The sequence below is a fragment of the Scyliorhinus canicula genome, chromosome 11 (genome assembly GCF_902713615.1).
Source record: "Scyliorhinus canicula chromosome 11, sScyCan1.1, whole genome shotgun sequence".
Taxonomy (NCBI): Eukaryota; Metazoa; Chordata; class Chondrichthyes; order Carcharhiniformes; family Scyliorhinidae; genus Scyliorhinus; species Scyliorhinus canicula.
The window spans coordinates 105,048,462-105,072,777 of NC_052156.1; the positions used below are offsets into that span (position 1 = coordinate 105,048,462).

Consider the following 24,316-nt stretch of genomic DNA (forward strand, 5'->3'; position numbering starts at 1 on the left):
ATTCTCCTCCGGATTCCCCAAAGCCTGTTTACTATTTATAATCATAAAGTCAGGAGTGTGATGGAATATTCTCCGCTTACCTTGAGTGCAACTTCAAAAAAATCTGAACAAGCTAGATACCATCCAAGACCAGTTTGCTTGATCCATCACCATTGCACAGTGACAGCACTATGTACAAGATGCACTGCAAGAACTCACCAATGCTGCTTGATCAGCCCCTTCCAAACTCTGCAACCTAGAAGGATAAGGGTGATAGATGCATGGGAACATCAGCACCTGCAGGATCCTCTCCAGGCCATACACCATCCTGACTTAGAATTACATTGGATGTTCCTTCACTTGTTGGATCAACATCCTGGAACTCCCTACCTAACAGAACTGCAGGTATGCCTGCACCAGATGGAATTCAGTGTTTCAAGAAAGCACTCACCAGCACCTTCTCGAGGGCAATTAGGGATGGACAGCAAATGTTATTCTTGCCAGCAGTTCCCACATCTCATGAAAGAATTTAAAAACTCATTTGAGATGTTTGATACAAGAACAGAAGAGCTTGGAGCAGGTGTAGGCAAATCAGCGTCTTGAACCTGCTTCGCCATTCAATACGACCATGGCTGATCTTATCTCCACCTTCCTACCTGCTGTAAAAACCTATCTCCTCACATTTGTTTCCTGTTCCCGCGGCCACTGCACTCTGGGGGGGGGGGGGGGGGGGGGGGGGGGGGGGGGGGGGGGGGGGGGGGGGGGAAGAATTCCACAGGTTCACAACCCCTCTCATTTTTGCTTTAAATATGCTACCCTTAGCCTAAATGGCCTCCTTCTAGAATGTCATACAAAGGGAAACATCAACTCTACATCTACCATGTCAATTCCCTTTAGCATCTTGTATACCTCAATTGGACTTCCTCATTCTTCTAAACTCCAGCGAGTTTAGACCTAAACTACCCATAAAACTGCCCTGGAATCAAAATCACAGAACCTTCTCTGAACTGCCTTTAAGAGGACCACAACTGTGCACAGTACTCCCAACATAGTTGCAACAGCACTTCCCTACGTTTATACTTTATTCCATTAGCAAAGAATGTCAAAATTCCATTTGCCTTATTACCTGCTGCACTTGCATACTGACTCTGCGATTCATGCACGAGGACACCCAGCTCCCTCTGCACCAAAGCATTTGGAAGTTTCTCTCCATTTTGATAAGTTGCCTTTTTATTCCTCCAACCAAAATGGATAACCTCACACTTATCCACGTTAAATTCCATCTGCCAAATTGTGGCCCGTTCACCTAACTTATCCATATTCATTTGTAAATTTCTTATTTCCGCATTGCAATTTGCTTTCCCATCTATTTTAGTGTAATTTGCAAATTTGGCTCTGGTACATGGTACATTCTCTATCCTAGCATCCAAGATTGTAAATAGTTGGGCCCCCAAGGACCTGGCACATCACTAGTACATCTTGTCAACCAGAAAAAGACCCATTTATCCCCACTGTCTGCTTTCTGTCGGTTGTCCAATCCTCTATCCAAGCCAATATATTACCCACAACCTTTTAGAATATTATCTTGTGTATTAACCTTTTGTGTGACGCCTTCTTGAAGTCCAGATACACAATATCTACAGGACCCCCATCATCCACTTTGCTTGTTATATCTTTGACGTACTCTATACCAAATTAGTCAAAACACTATTTACTCTTCATAAAACTATGCTGACTCTGATGGATTGTGTTTTGAAATATCCTGTTACCACTTCCTTAATGGATTTCAACAATTTATTTACGACAGACATTAAACGGACAGGTCTATAGTTAACCTACTTTCTGCTGTTCTCCTTTTGTAGCCTTTTCCAAACCACTGGAATCTTTCCAGAGTCCAGGGAATTTTGGAATATAACCAATGCCTCCACTATATCTGCTGCCACTTCCTTTTAAGAATCTAGGATATGGGCCACCAGGCCCTGGGGACCTCTCTGCCTTTAATTCCAATAGTTGGCTCAGTACTTTTTTCCTAATGGTGGTGAATTATGTTCCTCTTTTTCAACAACTTTTGCATTCATCCACAAAATCCCTATAGTGCAGAAGAGACTATTCAGCCCATCAAGTTTGTACTGACACAATGGCACGAGGGTTAGCACTGCTGCCTTGTAGCGCTGAGGACCCGGGTTTCGATCCCGGCCCCGGATCACTGTTCGTGTGGAGTTTGCACACTCTTCTGTCTGCGTGAGTCACAAGATGTGCAGGGTAGATAGATTGGCCATGCTAAATTGCCACTCAATTGGGTACACTACATTTATTTTAAAAAAGGGTCTGCACCAACCCTCTGAAAAAGCGCCCAACCAGCCCCACTCCCCCATCCTATCCCTCTAACCTCAACTAACCTGCACATCTTTGGACACTTAAGGGGCAGTTTTTAAGCTTAGCCAATCCACATATCCAATTTTTAGCACAGCCAATCTACATATCCTCTCCTGCACATCTTTGGACTTTGGGAGGAAACCAGAGTATCTGCAGGAAACCCACACAGACATGGGGAGAACGTGCAAACTTCACAGTCACCTAAGAGCAGGAATAGAACATGGGTCCTTGAAATAACCCAGTGCTAACCACTGCGCCACCATTACCTGTTACTATTGGGATGGTTCTAGTAGCCTTCACCGTGAAAACAAGAGGCAAAATATCTATTTGTCTCTCTTCCATTTGTGTTCCCCGTATATTTGGTAGTGAGGATAATGATTCAAATATCCTGCTTCATGCATCCTCTAGTTTGCCTAGTTACCTTCTATGGTTCATAAATCAGCCACGATCTAACCGAATGTCAGAATAGGTTAGAGGACTGAATGGCCTATTCCTATTCCCACGCTCTTCATTCTTTGCAGTTGGATAGGATAACAAAGGGCTGACAGGCAGATATGTAGAGAAAAGTAGGGTGAATAGGTCCTTAGTCCATTTTTGGTTTACTTTCATTTATCCTTCTCCCTTCTCATCATTTGCATGTGATTTTAAACTCCTGAGCATCTATTTGTGATTTTGAACTCCTGAGCATTTAATGAAAGTTTCCTGCACTCTGGACAAGAGTTTAAAAAAAATCAAAGTTTGAATTTCTTGTGAAAGTGGGAGGGCAAGAGGACTCGCTTTGCCTTCTGAAGGGGTTCACCACAACCATGTGTTTTAAAGTGGCTCCCTTTGGGGCCTGATTTTAGCAGTGGGCTTTATAATTAAACATCTATAAGGTGAGTACTACATTGCAAACAGTCGTGCAATGGCCTGGAGCATATTGAAGATAGGTTCACTTTGTTCTCAAAGAAACTGATGGAAGACTCTGAATGGGGACAGCTGCTGACTTTACTCAGATTGGATTATAGACTGATGAAGTTCTGCAGCTCCAGCTAGTGAACAGAAATGTAGACACAAATACTTAGCTTATGTAAATCTGTCGACTTCTCACTTCCTGAGCAGCAAATTGGTAAGTTCATGCTCTATCCACTGACTTGCTGCCTCGAGAAATCTCCTTGTTGATGTACTCCATTCTGAAGGTTGCAAATAGCAATTCCACTAAACTGATCACAATCCCTGCCTTCATCATAGAATCCACTCCTGGATTAAAGCAATAGTATTAGGTAGGAATCCCAGTCGGCACCAGCAGTGAAAAAGGAGACCACTTCTCAATTAAGTGGGGTATAGAGTGTCTCAAAACTGGGAGTAGAACATTATTCAAATAAATACGCCGGCATCAGCACATCATGGCTATTCAAATGGACGTAGTACGTGTTCATTACTGATGATGACAATATGCTCACACATTTTATGTTGAACTGTGCAGCTTTAAAACAAATTCTGACGGTGTTGATTGACAATGCTTGCATTTATTGTCCATTTTAGTTGCTCTTGAGAAAGTTGTGGCATTCATCATCTTCTTAAAACATCATTTATAAAGCTGTGCCATTAGTTCTAGAATCAAAGAACAAAGAAAATACAGCAAGGAACAGGCCCTTCGGCCCTCCACGCCTGCGCCAACCATGCTGCCCGTCTAAACTAAAATCTTCTACACTTCCTGGGTACTCTAGTGAACAGCTCTCTATTCCCATCCTATTCATGTATTTGTCAAGATGCCCCTTAAATGTCACTATTGTCCCTGCTTCCACCATCTCCTCCAGCAGCGAGTTCCAGGCACCCACTACCCTCTGTGTAAAAAAAACCTGCCTCGTACATTCTCTCTAAACCTTGCCCCTCGCACCTTAAACCTATGACCCCTAGTAATTGATCCCTCTACCCTGGGGAAAAAGCCTCTGACTATCCACTCTGTCTATGCCCCTCATAATTTTGTAGACCTCTATCAAGTCACTCCTCAACGAACGTCGTTCCAGTGAGAACAAACCGAGTTTATTCAACCACTCATTTTATCAGAATCCTGGGCGTAATTTTCTGACCACGTTGCACCTGGTGACGATCTTGCACCTGATGACAATCTTGCTATTCCTGGTGAATTGCAGAAGAACCCCTAGATCGGTTTGGTGCCCGATTGTGATACTTCTGACCCACTCTGGATCATGCCGTCGCTGGGTGTGATCCAGATCTACATTTTTACGTGCAGCCAGTTCGAGGCCCCAGTAGTGCAACGCCAGGTCGGTGCCAATCAGTCCAGGTTTCCAAGAGAAGTGCTCAGAGGCCATTGGAGCCCTTGGGGTGGTTAGGGTCAGGGCGCTGCTAGGTTGGCATGGCAGGATACCACAGACAATGCTAGGTTGCCAAGAGGCACTACCTAGCGGTGGAGCCTGAGGGGGGCCCTGTCTATGAAAGGGGGGGGGGGAGGAATGAAAGGGCTCCTGAAGGAGAGGTATGAAGGGGTGAGGGGAAGCCTAAAAGGGGATGTGGCCTTAAAGTGGGAGACCCTCAGCAGGGTATGCTCACTTGGAGGGAGGAAATAGGGGGGTGGGTATTGCCCCAATGCTGATGTGGATGGGTGGGGCTGAGTCACTCTTGTCTGGGGGTGTCTAGTGACACGCCCATTTAGCGATTAGGGGGGGGGGGGTGTTCACGATGTTTTCAAGTTTAATATTATCTACAACGTTTTAAATTGTGCCCAGTACACCAAGGTCTAGCTATTTATTAGGTATCAGGAAAAGCAAGGGTCCCAACACTGAGCCCTGAGAAACTCCTCTGAGGGCAACACAGTAGCACAATGGTTAGCACTGTTGCTTCACAGCGCCAGGATCCCAGGTTCAATTCCTGCTTGGGTGATTGTGCGGAGTTTGCATTTTCTCCGGGTGCTCAGGTTTCCTCCCACAGGTCCCGAAAGGCGTGCTTGTTATGTGAATTGGACATTCTGAAGGGGCTTTTCACAGTAACATCATTGCAGAGTTAATGTAAGCCTACTTGTGACACTAATAAAGGTTATCGACAAACCTACCTACAGTCCGATAAACATCATTTTCCTGTTTGCTGTCGCTCAACCAATTTCATATCCATGTTGCTATTGTCCCTTTTATTCCCTCAGTTCTAACTTTGCTCTCAAGGCTGTTGTGTGGCGACTTCTGGTGGCAAACATGGGGTGAGTGGTAGCACACAGGGTGGCTCCTGCTTGAAGATGTTGGTGTTGGCCCTTTTCATCTGTGTTTTGGATAGATTTGGTGGAAAAATGGAGGGGAAATGTTCTGTTACTGACACTCAATCCACTTGCCCACTTCATTTCAAAGAACCAGATCTGATAGTACCTCCTGTCTCGGGATTGGAAAAATACTGTCAACATTTTCCCTGAATTCTTGCCCCTCTTTGCCCTTTACACTATTCCTATCCCAGTCTATGTTCAGATAGTTAAAGTACCACGTTATAACTACTCTATAATTCTTGCATATAATTGTTTCTCCACATTTTCCCCTCTATTGTTGGCCTATAAACCATAGTGAGCAATGTAATTGTATCTTTTTTGTTCCTTAGAACTAGCCAAATAGATTCTGTCCTTGGCCCTACTGGGACATCCAATCTTTCCAGCACTGCAAGGTTTCCTTACTCAATACGTCCAACCCCTCTCCCTTTTCTATCTTTCCTTAACACCTTGGGCTGGATTCTCCGCAGCCCCGCGCCAAAATCGCATTCGACTCAGGGGCAGAGAATCCCCGGGCGAAATTCTCCCAAAATGGGAGAAATCGTCAAACTGCCGTAAAACCCTGGTGGGTTTTACGGCATCGCGCCCCTTCCCGACGGGGGACCGATTCTGGTCCCCCGTCGGGGCTAGCAGCCCGACGTCGGAGGCTCCGACAAGTCGGGCTTAACGAAAATCGTTAAGCCCGCTTGTCGGACAGCGCCGGCTGACGCGTCATATGACGTCAGCCGCGCATGCGTAGGTGGGAAGACTTCAACCGCGCATGCGCGGGTGACGTCATCGCGTTTCCCCGCGAAACCCGCGCATGCGCGGTCCGGGTTGCCCCTCAGCCGCCCCGCGTATTGATACTGCGGGGCGGCGGAAGGACAAATAGTGCGCGGGCATCGGGCCCGCTGCCCGCGATCGGTGGGCACCGATCGCGGGCCCATGGCACCCTTGGCACGGCCGTGGTACTGCCGTGCCAATCGGTGCCATGGTTATTTTTTTCCAGGTGGTCACGACGTTTTTACGAACGGCAGGACCAGGTGTGTTTGCCGTTCGTAAAAAAGGTCGTAAAGGGCTGGGACTTCGGCCCTTCTAACAGCTGTGAATCGCTGCCGGCCGTAAAAAAAAACGGCGGCAGCGATTCGTGTCGGGATTTCGGCGGGGGGGGGGGGGGGAGAATAGCGGGAGGGCGCCAAAAAAGTTGGGAAGGCCCTCCCCCTATTCTCCCAGCCGTCGTGGGGGGGGGGGGGAGAATTTCGCCCCCCGTTTACACGAGAATCATAGCCAGCGCCGCTCCCGCGATTCTCCGGTTCCTGGAGAATTGCTCGTGCCCGGATTACACGGCACGGCTGGGGGGACCATTGACAGATGCCCGCCCCCCCCCCCCCCCCCCCACGCGATTGTTTCCTCGTCCAGGTCCGCCGGCTGAGTCCGCCATCGCGTTCGGCACGGCCGCTGCCATGCGCATGCGCGGACTCGGAAACATAAGTGCGGGAGCCCAGGGGCGAAATTCTCCGACCCCACGCAGGGTCGGAGAATTGGCGGGAAGCGGCGTTATTTCCGCTCCCGCAGGTTTTCGAATTCTCCCGCCGGTAAAAAACCGGCGTTGTGCAAATCCCGCCGGCAGCCTGTGAAAACAGCTGGCGCCGGCGGGATTTCATTTTTTTTGCACTGACCTTAAATCTCCGGCCCGGATGGGCCGAAGTCCCGCCGACGTGGCCACGGGTCACGTCGGCGAAAATCACAGTTGACTTAAAACGGCGTCAACCATTGATGATGGTTGACGCCGTTCAGTGTCGGGGGTGGGTTGCGGCATCGGGGGGTGGGTTGCGGCATCGGGGGGGGGGGAGTGGGTTGCGGCATCGTGGGGGGGAGTGGGTTGCGGCATCGGGGGGGGGAGTGGGTTGCGGCATCGGGGGGGGTGGAGTGGGTTGCGGCATCGGGGGGGGGAGTGGGTTGCGGCATCGGGGGGGGAGGGGGTTGCGGCATCGGGGGGGGGAGTGGGTTGCGGCATGGGGGGGAGTGGGTTGCGGCATCGGGGGGGAGTGGGTTGCGGCAGTCGGGGGGGGGGAGTGGGTTGCGGCATCGGGGGGGGGGAGTGGGGTTGCGGCATCGGGGGGGGAGTGGGTTGCGGCATCGGGGGGGGAGGTGGGTTGCGGCAGATCGGGGGGGAGTGGGTTGCGGCATCGGGGGGGAGTGGGTTGCGGCATGGGGGGGGAGTGGGTTGCGGCATCGGGGGGTGGGTTGCGGCATGGGGGGGTTGCGGCATTGGGGGAGTGGGTTGCGGCATCGGGGGAGTGGGTTGCGGCATCGGGGGAGTGGGTTGCGGCCATCGGGGGGGTGGGTTGCGGCCATCGGGGGAGTGGGTTGCGGCATCGGGGGGGTTTGGGGGCAGCGGCGGGCAGAGAGGGGGGGCTACGGATGCCCGGGGCCAACGCACCGTCGCCCCCCCCTCTGTACGCCGCTGCCCCCTACCCCAACCACCCCCTCCTCACCACCCCTACCTCCCTCCAACGCCCCTACCCCCCTCCCCACCACCCCTACCCCCCTCCAACGCCGCCCCCATCTCTCGCAACGCCGCAACCCCCCCCCTTAACGCCGGGTCCCCCCCCCTCAACCCCGTGTGTCCCCCCCCTCAACGCCGGTCCCCCCCCCTCAACGCCGGGTCCCCCCCCCCAACGCCCGGCCCCCCCCCCCCTCAACGCCGGGTCCCCCCCCTCAACGCCGGGTCCCCCCCCCCTCAACGCCGGGGCCCCCCCCCCCCCTCAACGCCGGGTCCCCCCCCCCTCAACGCCGGTACCCACACCCCGTCCCCCTCCCTCTGAAGGCCGGTACCCACACCCCCCCTCTCTCCTCCTCCTCCCCCCTCCTTCCTCCTACCCCCCTTCCTTCCTCCGTCCCCCCCTTCCTTCCTCCGTCCCCTCCTTCCTTCCTCCGTACCCCCCCCCTTCCTTCCTCCCCCCCTTCCTCCTCCCTCCCCTCCTTCCTCCTCCCCCCCCCTCCTTCCTCCTCCCCCCCCCTTCCTCCGTCCCCCCTCCTTCCTCCGTTAGTGGGGGGGGGGGGTGCGGCGTTAGTGGGGGGGGGGGGGGTGCGGCGTTGGAGTGGGGTAGGGGTGGTGAAGGGGGTAGGGGTGGTGAAGGGGGTAGGGGTGGTGAGGGGAGGGGGTTGGGGTAGGGGCAGCTGCGTGCAGAGGGGGGGGCGACGGTGCGTTGGCCCCGGCATCAGTCGCCCCCCTCTCTGCACGCCGCTGCCCCTACCCCACCCCCCCTCACCACCCCTACCCCTTCACCACCCCTACCCCCCTCCAACGCCGCACCCCCCCCCCCCCACTAACGGAGGAAGGAAGGGGGGGAGGAAGGGGGGGAGTGAGGAAGGAAGGGGGGAGGAGGAGAGGGGTGAGGAGGAGAGAGGGGGGGTGTGGGTACCGGCCTTCAGAGGGAGGGGGACGGGGTGTGGGTACCGGCGTTGAGAGGGGGGGGGACCCGGCGTTGGGGGGGGGGGGGACCCGGCGTTGAGGGGGGGGGACCCGGCGTTGAGGGGGGGGGGACCCGGTGTTGAGGGGGGGGGGGGTTGCGGCGTTGCGAGAGATGGGGGGCGGCGTTGGAGGGGGGTGGGGGTGGTGGGGAGGGAGGTAGGGGGGGGGGGGGAGGGAGGGTAGGGGGTGGTGGGGAGGGAGGGTAGGGAGGGAGGGTAGGGGGTGGTGGGGAGGGAGGTGGGGTGGTGGGGAGGGGGGTAGGAGTGGTGGGGAGGGGGGTAGGAGTGGTGGGGAGGCATGCAGGGGTGGTGAGGGGGGGTTGGGGTAGGGGGCAGCGGCGTACAGGGGGGGGCGACGGTGCGTTGGCCCCGGGCATCCGTCGCCCCCCCTCTCTGCCCGCCGCTGCCCCAAACCCCCCCCCCTTTGCCGCAACCCCCCCCCCAAATGCCGGGTCTCACACCCCCCCCCCAATGCCGGGTCTCACACCCCCCCCCCCAATGCCGGGTCTCACACCCCCCCCACCCCAATGCCGGGTCTCACACCCCCCCCCCAATGCCGGGTCTCACCCCCCCCCCCCTAATGCCGGTCTCACACCCCCCCCCCCCAAAATGCCGGGTCTCACCCCCCCCCCCCCAAATGCCGGGTCTCACACCCCCCCCCCCCCAATGCCGGGTCTCACACCCCCCCCCCCCAATGCCGGGTCTCACCACCCCCCCCCCAAAATGCCGGGTCTCACCCCCCCCCAAATATGCCGGGTCTCACCCCCCCCCCCCAAAATGCCCGGTCTCAACCCCCCCCCCCCCAAAATGCCGGGTCTCACACCCCCCCCCCCCAAATGCCGGGTCTGACACCCCCCCCCCAAAATGCCGGGTCTCACCCCCCCCCCCAAAATGCCGGGTCTCACCCCCCCCCCAAAATGCCGGGGTCTCACCCCCCCCAAAATGCCGGGTCTCCACCCCCCCCCCCAAAATGCCGGGTCTCACCCCCCCCCCCAAAATGCCGGGTCTCACCCCCCCCCCCAAATGCCGGGGCTCACCCCCCCCCCCCAAAATGCCGGGTCTCACCCCCCCCCCCCCCAAAATGCCGGGTCTCACCCCCCCCCCAAAATGCCGGGTCTCACCCCCCCCCCCCAAATGCCGGGTCTCACCCCCCCCCCCCCAAATGCCGGGTCTCACCCCCCCCCCAAAATGCCGGGTCTCCCCCCCCCCCCAAAAATGCCGGTCTCACACCACCCCCCCCCCCCAAAATGCCGGGTCTCACCCCCCCCCCCCCAAAATGGCCGGGTCTCACACCCCCCCCAAAATGCCGGGTCTCACCCCCCCCCCCCCCAAAATGCCGGGTATCACCCCCCCCCCCAAAATGCCGGGTCTCCCCCCCCCCCCCCCCAAATGCCGGGTCTCACCCCCCCCCCCAAAATGCCGGGTCTCACCACCCCCCCCCCCCAAAATGCCGGGTCTCACACCCCCCCCCAAAATGCTGGGTCTCACACCACCCCCCCCCCCCCCAAATGCCGGGTCTCACACCACCCCCCCCCAAATGCCGGGTCTCACACACCCCCCCAAATGCCGGGTCTCACCCCCCCCCCCCCAAATGCCGGGTCTCACACACACACCCCCCCCCCCCCAAAAATGCCGGGTCTCACACACACCCCCCCCCCAAAAATGCCGGGTCGCACACACCCCCCCCCCAAAATGCCGGGTCTCACACACCCCCCCCCCCAAAATGCCGGGTCTGTCTCTCTCCTCCTCCTCCTCCAAAAAACGCCGGGTCTCACCACTTCCGCAGCTGGTGAAACTGACGCGTATCGCGTCAGTCAGCTGCTGGCCCTTCTGGGACCGGAGATTGCCAGCTTAAAAGAAGGCCCGGACGCCGGAGTCATGCGCACCGATTTTTTTCGCAGGCAACCCGCGTTACGAAGGCCTACGGAGAATCCAGCCCCATATCCGCAGCTGAAGCTGCGAGAAGCGCTCTGGGGCCCTGCAGGTAGGAGAATAGCTGCTAATATTTTTAAGGACTCTCCAGAGTAAAACTCCAGCGTTTTTACATTGGCGTGGGGACATAGTCCCATTTTTGGAGAATCCAGTCCCTGGTATTTAACACCCAGTCCTGCCCTTCTTTGACCAAGGTCTCTCGTATAGGCACAACATCAAATTTTTACATAACAAATCTGTGCCTGTAACTCATCACTCTTATTTATCACACTCCTCACATTCACATAGATGCAAAGTAGCCCTAATTTAGACTTTATTACTTTTTCCCTTATTCTGAATTCACCTGATAACCTATTATTTCCTATTCAAGTGCTCTGAGTTTTCTGTGCACCTTGTTCTCAGAGTTCTTTGTTCCAGGTCCGAAACCTAGAGCTTAAGTTTCTGCAACTGATAACATTTGGTTACCCAAGAGAGGGGAAGAATCCTGCCGTTCCTACATAACATAGAATGTGAACTCTGGGTTCTGATCATCCATGCACTTCCTCTATCTGTGAGATAATAACCCTTAAATCTTGCAACTGCTAATTACCCTTCCTACAACTAATAAACTTTACTACTGTATTAATAATTAATACTGTATTAATTAATTAATATGGGCTGTTTAGCACAAGGCTAAATCACTGGCTTTGAAAGCAGACCAAGGCAGGCCAGCAGCATGTTTCAATTCCCATACCAGCCTCCCCAAACAGGTGCCGGAATGTGGCGACTAGGGGCTTTTCACAGTAACTTCATTTGAAGCCTACTTGTGACAATAAGCGATTTTCATTTCATTTTCATAAACCTTATTAAAAAAAGGCTCACCAACTACTCACTTTCCTTCTATTGGAATCGCTTAAATATAGGGAAGGCCAGCTGAACGTTTTACTTGAAATTGTATTGCCTTGATAGAAAGTGGAGTGAATATTTAAGGCGGTTGATGATGTGCTGATTAAGAAGGCTGCATTGTATCAATAGTGTTGACTTCTTGAGTATAATTGGAGTTGCATTCATTCAGGCAAGTGGAAAGCATTCCATCAGACTCCTGACTTGTAGATGGTGGAGGACTCAGCGGCTGAGTTACTCACCACAAAGATCCCAGCCTCCGAATTGCTTGTGTAAAAGTAGGACAGGTCCAGTTAAGTTTCTGGTAAAGGGCAGCACGGTGGTGCAGTGGTTACCATTGCTGCCTCACAGCGCCGAGGTCCCAGGTTCGATGCCAGCTCTGGGTCACTGTCCATGTGGAGTTTGCATATTCTCCCCGTGTTTGCGTGGGTTCCGCCCCTACATCCAAAGATGTGCAGGGTAGGTGGATTGGTCAAACTAAATTGTCCCTTAATTGGAAAAAATGAATTGGGTACACTAAATTTTTTTTTTTAAGTTTCTGGTCAATGGTAACCCACAGGAGGCTGATTGTGGGGGATTCGGCAATGGTAATGCCATTGAATGTCAAGAAGATATGGTTAGATTCTTTCTTAATAATAATCTTTTATTGTCACAAGTAAGCTTACATTAACATTGCAATGAAGTTACTGTGAAAAGCCCCTAATCACCACATTCCAGCACCTGTTTGGGTAATGAGCCAGTACGGGAATTGAACCTTGTTAGGCATTACAAACCAGCTGTCTAGCCCACTGAGCTAAACCAGCTCTTCTTGTTGATAGTAATTGTGGTACGAATGTTACTAACCACTTGTCAGCCCAAGCCTGAAAGTTGTCACGTCTTCCTGCTTGAGTGCATGGACTGCATCAGTATCTGAGATGATGCAGATGGTACTGTCAAACTATCAGTGAAAATTCTCACTTCTGGCCTTATGATAGAGGGAAGGCCACTAATGATCCAGTGAAGATGCTTGGGCTTAAGACACTGACCTGAGGACCTCGTGTAGCAATGTGCAGTGATTGAGATGATCAGCCTCAAACAACCACAATCATCATCCTATATGAACAAAGAACAGTACAGCACAGGAACAGGCCCTTCGGCCCTCCAAGCCTGTGCCGACCATGCTGCCCGAATAAACTACTATCTTCTACACTTCCTGGGTCCGTATCCCTCTATTCCCATCCTATTCATGTATATGTCAAGATGACTCCAAGCAGGGGAGAATGTTCCTGGATTCTCATTAATGCCACACTTCGTCAAGTTGCCTTCATGTCAAGAGCAGTCATTCTCTCCTCCCCTCCGGAATTCAGCTGTTTTTAAAAAAAATTATTTTTATTCAAATTTTCACAGAGAAGAAAACAGTAACAGAATCCAAAGAACAAAAAGAACAAAACACAACCCCCCCCATACATAAAAAAGAGAAACAATAAATAAACGCCCGTCGTGCGCGAAGATTCAACCCAAAACAAAAACAAACCCCCCTCCCCCCCAACCCGGGTTGCTGCTGCTGCTGACCTTTTAATTTTACGGTTCTGCCAGGAGATCTAGGAATGGTTGCCATCTCCTGAAAAACCCCTGCACTGACCCCCTTGGGGCAAATTTCACCTTCTCCAATTTAATAAACCCCGCCATATCGTTGACCCAGGTCTCCACGCTTGGGGGCCTCGCATCTTTCCACTGCAGAAGAATCCTCCGCCAGGCTACTAGGGACGCAAAGGCTAGAACACCGTCATCTTTCGCCTCCTGCACTCCTTGCTCCACTGCAACCCCAAATATTGCGAGTCCCCAGCCTGGATTGACCCTGGATCCTACCACCCTTGATACCGTCCGTGCTACACCCTTCCAAAATTCCCCCAATGCTGGGCATGCAAATATGGACATGGTTTGCTGGGTCCCCAGAGCACCTAACACACCTGTCCTCACTCCCAAAAAACCGACTCATCCTTGTCCCGGTCATATGGGCCCTATGCAGCACCTTAAACTGTATGAGGCTAAGCCTCGCACATGAAGAGGAGGAGTTCACCCTTTCCAGGGCATCCGCCCATGTCCCTTCCTCAATCTCCTCACCCAGCTCCTCCTCCCATTTACCTTTCAGCTCCTCCACCGAGGCCTCATCTACCTCCTGCATCACCTGGTACGCTTCCGAGATCCTCCCCTCTCCAACCCTCACCCCCGAGAGCACCCTGTCCTGAACCCCACGCGGCGGCAACAGAGGGAACCCCGCCTGACAAACGCCCTTACTTGCATGTACAGAATTCAGCTGTTTTGTCCATGTTCGGAACAAGGCTGAAAAGTTTTGTATTTATGGTGAAAAGGAATCAAACAATACAGAATTAGTTATGGAACAATGGGAGGGATTTCTTATTGTATTTTATTCCAGCATCCCCAGTATTTTGCATTTATTAGTGTTTAAGGTTCAACCTATCCATTGGAATCAATGGAATGAAAACAAAACAGGTTCTACAATGGACAAGCAAATCACCAGGATACCATGTTCGTCAGGGGCTGACATTATAACCCCACCGGCTTTTTAAAAGAATTGGGTGCATGTGCATTTTGGCAATGGGTTAATATGTCACATTTTACACAATGATTTCACCTAATTTGCTCAAATTTCCCATTCATAAAATAGTGCCAAATCTACTTAGGCAAAATAAAACTGCACATTTTGCAGGAATTAAAGTCACCAACTGAGAGTCGTAAACAAAAATAGATGAGAGAAAATGAACTAAAATATTTCTTAACGATGATCTTGGTTGCCATCTTAACTGTGAAAATTATAATAGAAAATAAGGTTTTTAATATACTAATTTACAAGAAAATTATGAACTGCACCCATTTTCTGTATTTAAAAGAGGTCTCCGAGAATTCTACGGATTGATTTTACAATCCCAGAGTCAGTACTGGTATCTTAAAGTTTAATTCAATTGTTCCTACTATTCCCAGAATGCTACAACGCAATGAATATTTAAATTCAAGTGCCATTAGCCATTAGTAGCAAGCCATCATTTTCAAGCAAGAAGGAAATACTTGAGGTAACATTTAAACTCTTTGTTGAGAGACAGCAGCAGCTACTCAGGTCATATGCTGAATCACAACCAGCTTTCAATAAATCCCTTTGACTGCAAGCACTACCAGTAAATCTGACTTTCTTGCTTCACATGTGTTGTTCCATTCTTCTCTATCAAACCATAACATGTCAGCTGCAAGTTCAGATGGATTTCAATTTACATGTATTTCAGATTAAAATGTAACCGCTAAACACCATTAAAACACTTCATTGTGTGCAAAATACAAACTGCTAACTTTTCACATAGTCAGAAATTTGAGATTCAGCTCCTCATTTATCCTATCCCATAGTGCATCCTGCCATAGAAATACGATATGTCAATTGATATTCTCTGGCAACTAGCTTGATTAAAGACCAAAGTGTAAATAATAACTCAACTGAGACCAAAAGTGCAAATTAATTCTGATCAATAATGGCTGAGGAGACTTTAACATAAACTATATGTTTTTAAGGAAGGATGCCTATAACTGGCACTAGTATTTACAGCAACATTTTTTGTAGAACCAGGGAGACTTTAGACTCCTAGATATTAAAATCACGATCACTAAATTTTGAAGGTGATTCAGCAAATTCGGATTGTTTTAACAGAAATGTTTCCTTAAATCATGTTAGATCACCACCTGCCACTGCAGCTGTAGAAACTGCTGAGTTTAAATTGCCTAGTAGCTTTTAACATACTATTAAGAGCATTAATGTATTTGCATATCCCTAGGAGGATTTTACTTAAAATTTGTTCTCAGTGTGTTGGGGATACTGACAATACCATATTTATTGTATTGTGGGGTAGGTGGTCCTTTTTGAATCATACTATTTGCATCATCATCCTAACTCTGATATCCCATTTGCAGCCTTGGAAAAAGGCTTCAATACTTGCAATAGTAAGGGCATCAGTGGGCCTTTGCAACTGAATCCTTCGTTGAAATTCAAATTCCAGATCAATTAGAACAACACCTAATTGCAATTGTGAATGGAACATCCCCTAGTTAATTAGGCCAGAATCATATCCCCCCCCCTTCATTACTCAAAAATCTTTGTCCCATCTGGGAAGTAACAATGAAATTAATTTTGAGGGGATAAGGAATCTTTGATACCATGCACCCAGAAAATACAAGCACAGCAAAATGGTTGCCAGAGTGAACACTATATGGAACTCCAGTGCAACATCATAAAACAATTACCAAACCAATATTCATCTTTCATTTACATTTGTTGCACGTTTTACTATGGGCGTAAAACGCGTTTATTGGAGTGTATTAACACGCCTCCGAGTTCGACGTGTGCTTAACACTGCTAGGCTCTGTTCTATGTAATTATTTAGCTCTGGAGTCGCCAGTTGCCGTATAGGCAACGTCACAAGTATTCCAAGGTCAAGTTCAAAGTAATAAAGACGATACACCGATTAGTAAAGTTCAAACGATCAATATTTATTATACAGTTAATAATAAATACTCATGCACACACTAAGAGACTAAGCTACAACTAAACATAAGCAAACAGAATACTTATCTAACAGGAACAGGCAAGGTCAGAGAACGAGGCCTTCGTCCTGGTTTTGTCTGCAGCCTTCAGCAAGCGTTCTGGTACTTGGGAGTCTAGTGGGCTTGGATCGCGTAGCGAGCGTTGAACTTACGGTTTCGGCGGCTGGTGCTCAACGGCTGGAGTCAGGATACCAGGTGTCAGTCGGAGCCGGAGCACGGGTTTAACAGACCGGACAACACGAGGTCCCTATCTTTTATAGGGGTTCCGTTGTCCTTCCCTCTTCTCGGGCGGGCTCTACCTATTGGATCAATTTCTTATCGATGCTGGATTAATTCCCCAATGCGAGGGGGTCTCCGTGATGGAGGGGGCGTTTCTTATGTCCTTTTGTTTGGAGGTTTCTGGTGCCTCGATGTCTGGGTCTTGATTGGAATGTGTCCATTCAGAACCAAATGTATCTATTGTGTGGGTGTTCAAGTCTGATGGCCTCATTAGCATGCAAAGCGTTTTGCCATTTGCACCTAGCTAAGGTCTTTTCACCTGAGCCCAAACTGGTTTCTGCTGCTGCAGAATGCAAACTGCTCTTTGCAGACTGCTGTTCTGGCTGAACTGTCTGTTTCTCAGCAGCCTTCCATTTTAGTTTGGCTCAGTGTCCATTTTGCGTGGCCAGCATGGCTACATTCCCTCCTTGTGATCCTCACAATCATACTATTGTGAAGGATCACCTATGTGCTTTGCCTCCTTGTGTTCTGACCTCTTGCCAGTTCCTGTTCTACTCTGTTCTAAACTATGGGAAGAAGAGAAAAAAAAATTTTAACTAACATTTCTACTTGGCCCTATGTCAAAGGGACATGCATTACTACAATTGGGAACCTCTACCTATCACTATTAACCTTAACCTTAACTTAAACATTTAATCACTCTAAACCTTAACCATTCACACCACAACATCACACTTCCCAACTCGGCAGTCGAGTATGGAACAATATAATACATGGCTGAATTTTATTTACAGAGTGTTGTAATCAGTGAGGGGTTGAGGGGTTTGGTGGAATCCGAAGATGGGGGATTGCACTCTATAGATGGGTGAGGTGCTGGAACGAGAGGCTCTCCTCTTCCATTTCCTCAACCTGAGGGTCTGCACTAGGATGATGAGGATCGCAATCACCAACAGTGATTCGATTATGTAGGACATGGAGTACCACGTCATGAATTTAGTACACCAGGTCTGAACCTCGCTGATCAGAGCTGAGCACTGGGGGTTTGCTGTACTAACATTTACGGTGGGGGTTGTGGGGGAAACGTGTCTTGTTTCCACACATATACATATGACATTAAACAGTAATAAGTGGGCTTCCATCATCTTTTGTTGTTCTTCTTCTTTCTCTTCCTTCTTCCTCCGGTATTGACAATCCTGGCTTCGACCTCTGTCTCGTCCTTTGAAACCTTTGGGATCAAGCACAGTATCTGTCAGTACACAGTTTAAGACCTTTACTTGTTAGTGCATCTGTCTTTCAAATCCCAATTGACCCTTTAAAATGACTGGCTAAGTCACACCCTGTGACTCCCCTCATTTTTTTTTTTCAAAAAGCGAATTTAAAGACCAGCATACACCTAACAATCCTTCCTTCTGCGAGCCGTCTCGCAGGCTTTGCTGATTTACCATCCGAATGTTCCCGGATGTAAATAGCATGTGGGATGGTGGCCGAAGGGCTACCTAACCTAAAATGAAAACAAACTTGGAAATAAACATCCGAATGAGTTGCGTATGGGCCGCTACGGGTACGAGTTGGATGGGATCCCCGGGTAGGGCGTGCTGTGCCATACCCGAGCTTGGCTGACCAAGGGTTGGTTCTCAGACAGGGCGGGTCCTCAGTGCCGTTTGTCCACTGCCTGAGTAACCTGGAAAAAACGGGTACGAATGTGTTGACCATGACTTGCAGCCTCTATTTCGCCGAATAGAGGGGCACCTAAAAAACCAAGGGAGCCAAGATGCTCCTACTGAGGACATCACTGAAGTTCTCAGAGATATCTGCGGACAAGCTATTTGGCGTGTGGCCTTACAACTTTGGAAAGGATCTCCAATCAAACCGAAGTTCTCAAAAGTTTCGGCAGACAAGCTAACGTGTATGTGAGGTGGTCACAATCTTTTCAGCTGAAAAGAAGATGTCCATCCTCCAGCTGAAACATTTACATTGCTGAAAACAAACAAACATAAAACGAAGACAAACATACGTGCAGGTTCCATCAGAAAGGACATCGTTTCCCTCAAACGATTCCTATCTTACATCATCTGGACACCTCACTTTGATTCTGCCTCTGTGAACAGGGTCACAAAGGGGTTGCCGTGTCGGGAGTCAGACACCGTGTCGTCCTACTCTCCCGGATCCCACACCCTTGTGTGGATCAGGCATGCTATTTTGGAGTTGTGTGACCGGGGGTCACTCTCGTCATTGCGGACAAGTCTGTAGGAATTGTCCCTGTGCCATTGTGTAGCGTCGAGTGTGTTGTCGGGGTAGTCGGGGTCGGGTGGTGGTTCGGGGTTTTTGAGGTAAGTGACTTCCATGGGGTCACTGGAGTCGGGGTCGTAGTTGGTGCAGTGTGGGCTGTATGGCTGTGTGGTGTCGCTGTCTTCAGAGTCAGTGTCTGTCCTACTGTCTCTGCTGTGGCAGCTTGTGGGCGTGTCGGGGCGTGGTCTGTAGTGGTCTGTGGGCGGAGTCGTGGGCGAGTCCGTGGATGAACTGGTCTGTGAGGGGGATGGTGGAAAAGTGTCTCTGGTGGGCGGGGTGAAGTGTTCTGCTGCATCCAGCAGGACATGGTGAGCATGGTTGGCCTGTGTTCCATATGCCTTTAACTGGTTTATATGGAACCACGCGGTCTTCCCATTAGGATATTTGATCCTGTAAACGGAGGGGCTAATTTTGTCCGAAATTGAGTAGGGACCGGAATATTTTGGAGCCAAAAAACTGCTGGGGTTATAAACAGATAACATTACCTGTTGCCCAACCTGGAATTCTGTGGTGTGGACGGTCTTATTGAAACAGGCAGTCCGTTGCTGTCGGCGTTTCCCTAGCTGGACTGCGGCTGCGAGCTGTGCAGACCTCACAGTCTCAACTAGATCTTTAACTGCCTTTTCATGTGTGAGGGCCGTCACTTCCGGGCTTGTCATGTCCAGTCCTAAAAGGAATTCTGTACCTTTCATAGGGCGTCCGGTCATGAGTGTATGTGGTGTGTATCCTGTCGATGTGGAGACAGTGTTCCTTATGAACATAAGTGCAAATGGGAGCACTGAATCCCATGTGGAATTGTTCTCTTGAACCATTTTCCTAAGGGTAGTTTTTAGGGTCCGATTCATGCGCTCCACAATCCCGCTGGACTGTGGATGATACGCAATGTGGAAGTTCTGTTTGATTCCGAATATTGTCAGGACGTTCCTCATGACCCGTCCTGTAAAGTGAGATCCCTGGTCCGAATCGATACTTCGGGGTAAACCCCATCTCGTGAAGATGTGGTGGGTCAGGATCTTTGCAGCTGTCTTAGCTGTGTTTGTTCGTGAGGGAAATGCCTCTACCCATTTGGTAAAGGTATCTATCACCACCAGAACGTATTTATAGCCATTCCGACAAGGGGGCAATGGACCTATAAAGTCGATCTGGAGGTTTGTCCAAGGGCCGTTAACTGGGCGAGTATGCCGAAGTTGTGCTTTCTTAGAATACCGCTCCGGGTTATTCTGAGCACAAATCAGGCAATTCTCTATGTAGTGCGTTACATCATTCCTGAGATTTGGCCACCAACAGAGTTGCCTGAGGTGCCTCGTTGTTGCATCAATTCCCTGATGCCCGTGTCCGTCATGGAACAAGGCAATCATCTGATTCCTGTCCTGCTGTGGGACCACATAAAGTTGGTCCTTAATGATCACACCCTCATGTGTGGTCAGTGCGTGTTTAAAGTGCTCGTAAGCAGGCACAAAGTTTCCCTTGAAAACCTCCCTGAGGTCTCCGTCCTGTTTTTGTGCTGCCACGAGATCTTTAATATCAGTCTGTGAGACTTGGACTGCGCTCACAGGGGCGCTAGCTGGTGCGCTAGCTGGGGGGGTCCATAAGTGTCCTCTCCTGGAACCTGCCTTAGCCAACGCGTCGGCTTTTACATTCCCAGGGGGTGATGACCTATGGTGACTTCTTACTTTTATTATGCCGAAGGTCCTGTCCTTCGCTTTCTCTAGGATATGCTGGAGTAAGGGGGCTGATGGAAGGGGTTTTCCGTCTGCGGAGACAAAACCTCGTGTCCTCCACAGGGGCAGAAAATCGGTTAAACTGTTACAGACATATAAGCTGTCTGAATATATGTCTGCTGGGCTGGGGAAAGAATCGGGGTGGTCCACTATGTACGCTATGGCTGCTAGCTCTGCTGCCTGCGCGCCTAAGTGACCTGGTAACTTAAGAGCTATCTCTTCGAGAGCGCGCCCCTGCGCGTCCTCTACATAGATGCCGCATCCTGTGATACGCGCACCATTTAAAACTGTGGAGGAACCGTCTACATAAATCCTCAAGGGTCCACACGTGTCTGTGGGCTGGGGGCTTTGTTTCGGGTTCCCTATCTTCCTGGGGGGTGTTTTTGCTAAAAAGGGTCCTGTGTTATGCAGGGGAGCTACAATTTCACAGTCATGGGGCTGTCCGGGGTATTGGAGGTTGTCTGCTAAGTATGTGTGTGTGCGTGTCCGTTTCACTGTAATGTCCCGTCCTTGTAAAAGTAGGGTCCACCTAGCTGCCCTAATCTGGCTAACTGAACCGTCCTTCAGTCGACCGTCTAGTAGTAGCTGTGTGGGTGTGTGTTCGGTTAGAATGGTGATGGGGTTGAGTCCGGTGATGTATGAGAAATACTGCACTGCCCAGAAGACAGCAAGGAGGTGCCTCTCACAGGCTGAAAATCCTTGTTCTACTGGGTCTAACAGTCGGGAGGCATAAGCCACTGGTCTTAGCTGCTCGTGCCGTTCTTGAAGCAACACGGCCGAGAGGGTCAGATCGGTGCTCGCTACCTCTATTGCGTACGGTGAAAGTTGGTCGGGGACTAGCAGCGCGGGTGCTGCACTAAGGGCTCGTTTTAACTCTTCCACAGCGCCTGTATGCTGCGGAAGCCATTCCCAGGGGGCTCCTTTCTTAAGGAGGTCTGAAAGTGGGGCGGCTTTTGTCGCGAATCCGTCGATGTGGTTCCGACAATAGCCAACCAGTCCTAAAAACGACCGGAGGGCTGATACATTTTGGGGAAGGGGCAATTTGACAATCGAATCAATTCTTTTGAATTCGATCTCGCGTTTGCCGTGCGTGATGACTGATCCCAAATACATCACTTTACTTTCCAATATTTGGGCCTTTTTCGGGTTAACTTTACAGCCAATTTCAGTTAAGAGTTCCAGGAGTTCGGCCAGAAGCGAAATGTGCTCTGCCTTTGTGTCTGTCTGCAGTAGTAGGTCGTCTACATACTGTACCAGACATTCGGGTCGGGAAAATTTTTCTAATCCACTTGCCAGCTGTCGGTGGAAAATGGAGGGTGAATTGTGGAATCCTTGTGGGAGGCATGTCCACGTGTACTGCTGAGTTTTGAAAGTGAATGCGAATTTGTATTGGCACGCTTTTGCCAATGGTATTGACCAGAATCCATTACTGATGTCCAATACCGTGAAGTACTTGGCGTTGAGACCCTGCTTGAGCATGGTCTCGGGACTAGTAGCTACCGTTGGGGCTACTGCGGGGGTTACTTTATTGAGTTCCCGATAATCGATGGTCAGACGCCATGATCCATCGGGCTTCCTCACTGGCCAAATAGGGGCATTGTTGGTGGAGGCTACCGTTCTCAGTACACCTTGGTCCAACAAGCTGCCTATAACCTTTTCTATTTCCACCTCTGCCTCGAGGGGAAATCTATACTGCTTTTGCGGTCGGGGGTCCTGTCCGGTAACATGAACTTGTCCAGTCATTCTGCCACAGTCATGACGGTGACTTGCAAATGCTGTCCTGTGTTTGTTTAGTAGGGCCTTAATTTGTCGGTCGGTGTGGAGTGTAGTCAGGTCGAATGAGTACTCTCCCACTGCGCTAATCCGATTAGCGTAGTCTCCTACTGTGAGGGTGGCTGGGGCTCTGTCTGATCTCGCCATTCGCCAGACACACTGGTTCACTGGGTCGAACGACAAGCTGTGAGCGTTCATAAAATCTATCCCCAGGATGTGCTCTGCTGTCCGGGGAAGATTTACTAAAACTACGGGGTGTCTTGTGCTAATGTTCCCTAGCTGGATCGCTACGGGTGCTGTGATATGTCCCTGCTGCGAGTGTCCGGTGAACCCGCTAAGTGTGATGGTGGAGGTGGTCGGCCACGTGTCTGCGTGTGCCGTGGTTGTGGAGTTAATGGTGGTGCGGGATCCTCCTGTGTCCCACAGTAACTCTATGGGCTTCCCTTTGACTTTTGCCGTGACTACGGGCCTCCCTGATGAGTCCCATAGTGTGTCACAGACCCAAGTGGGGGAGCCCGAACACCGTCAGTTCGTCTCGTCCACATTGGTGGGTCCTGACTGTACTGCTACATTGTGGATTGGTTTTGCCTTGTTGCGGTTCAGAGTGCCTGTCTGCTGGCCTCTCTGAGATCGCTGGGGTGCATTACACTCTTTTGCCCAATGCCCTAACTGTCCACAGTTATAGCATTCCTGTCCTTTCTGTTGAGGGCTGCTCTTGCCTTCATTTACCCATGCGGGCTTCTGGTGCTCTCTGACTGCTTGGATATCTGCAGCAGCCTGAGCCTCTTCTGGGGATCTAACCTTTCCTTTTGCCTGAAGCGATTGCTCCCAAGCGCGGGACAATCTTTTGAGGACCCATTTTTCGTTATGGGCCTCTTCTGAGGGGTCGTAATTATTGCAAGCGCTCTGTCCTGCTTCTGTTGCGTGTGAGATAATTGTGCGCGTCCACTTAACCATGTTTTCGCGGGTTAAATGCGCTCTATCTAGCTGTCCGAAAACTGCGCTGAAATGAATCCACAGCCTTCCTGCGAATGCTGTGGGGTGTTCGGATCTCTTCTGCCTGCACTTATTCAATCCTTCTACGGGGTCACCTCTATTGTACCCGATGGCATCTAAAATGGCAGTGTGCATCTCCTCTAGGCTGCCTCCTGCCACGTTTTGTGGGTCGGGGAGGGCTGCCACTACACTCTGGTCTAAGCTCAGCACGGTGAGCTTAACCTGCTCTCTCTCATCCAGGCCGTACATGGTAGCCTGCTGTTTTACTTTAGCAAAGAACTGGTGGGGGTCTGCGGTGGGGAGGAACGGAGTGATCTTTTCACAAGCGTCCCTTAGCTGGGTTACTGTTAAAGGGGTGGTGTAAGTTATGTCTGGGGCGCCTTCTGATTCGGCTTTCCTCTGTGTGGTTACGGGATTCATGGGTGCGGTTATGATCTGAGCTGTGGGGGGTTGGGGTGCCTGTCGTTTCTGCTGAGCTGCGGGCGCACATGTTCCCTGAACATAACGCTGCGCTGTCTCGCTTAATTCCTGCCAATCTGGGGCGTTTTCTCCATCTAACTGAGCTCCAAAGGTGCTTTGGAAGCCATTCTGCACCGAAAGCAGAGATTGCAGTTCCGCAATCTGTTTCCTGCATTTCGCGTGGTCAACTGTGCTTTGTCTTTGTTCGGTCGTTGCAGCATGGAGTGCTCTCAAAGCTGCTTTGAGATCGGAACATTGCCTCTGCAATGCCTCCACCTGCTTTTCCGATTCCTGTCTTATCAGAACGGCACGTTGCACGTCCTGATAGGCTTTCTCATACTGGGTCTGGGAACTGTTCAGATGAGCTAGACAAGACTGGTGAGCCCTCTTGGCATCATCCACC

At 50.7% G+C, this 24,316-nt stretch overlaps 1 protein-coding gene across 1 annotated transcript in view; it reads right to left on the reverse strand.

Annotated features, from left to right (window-relative positions):
* The window catches only part of socs2 (suppressor of cytokine signaling 2), a 106,950-nt gene that overhangs the window by 65,882 nt on the left and 16,752 nt on the right, over window positions 1–24,316 (reverse strand). The window lies entirely within an intron of this gene.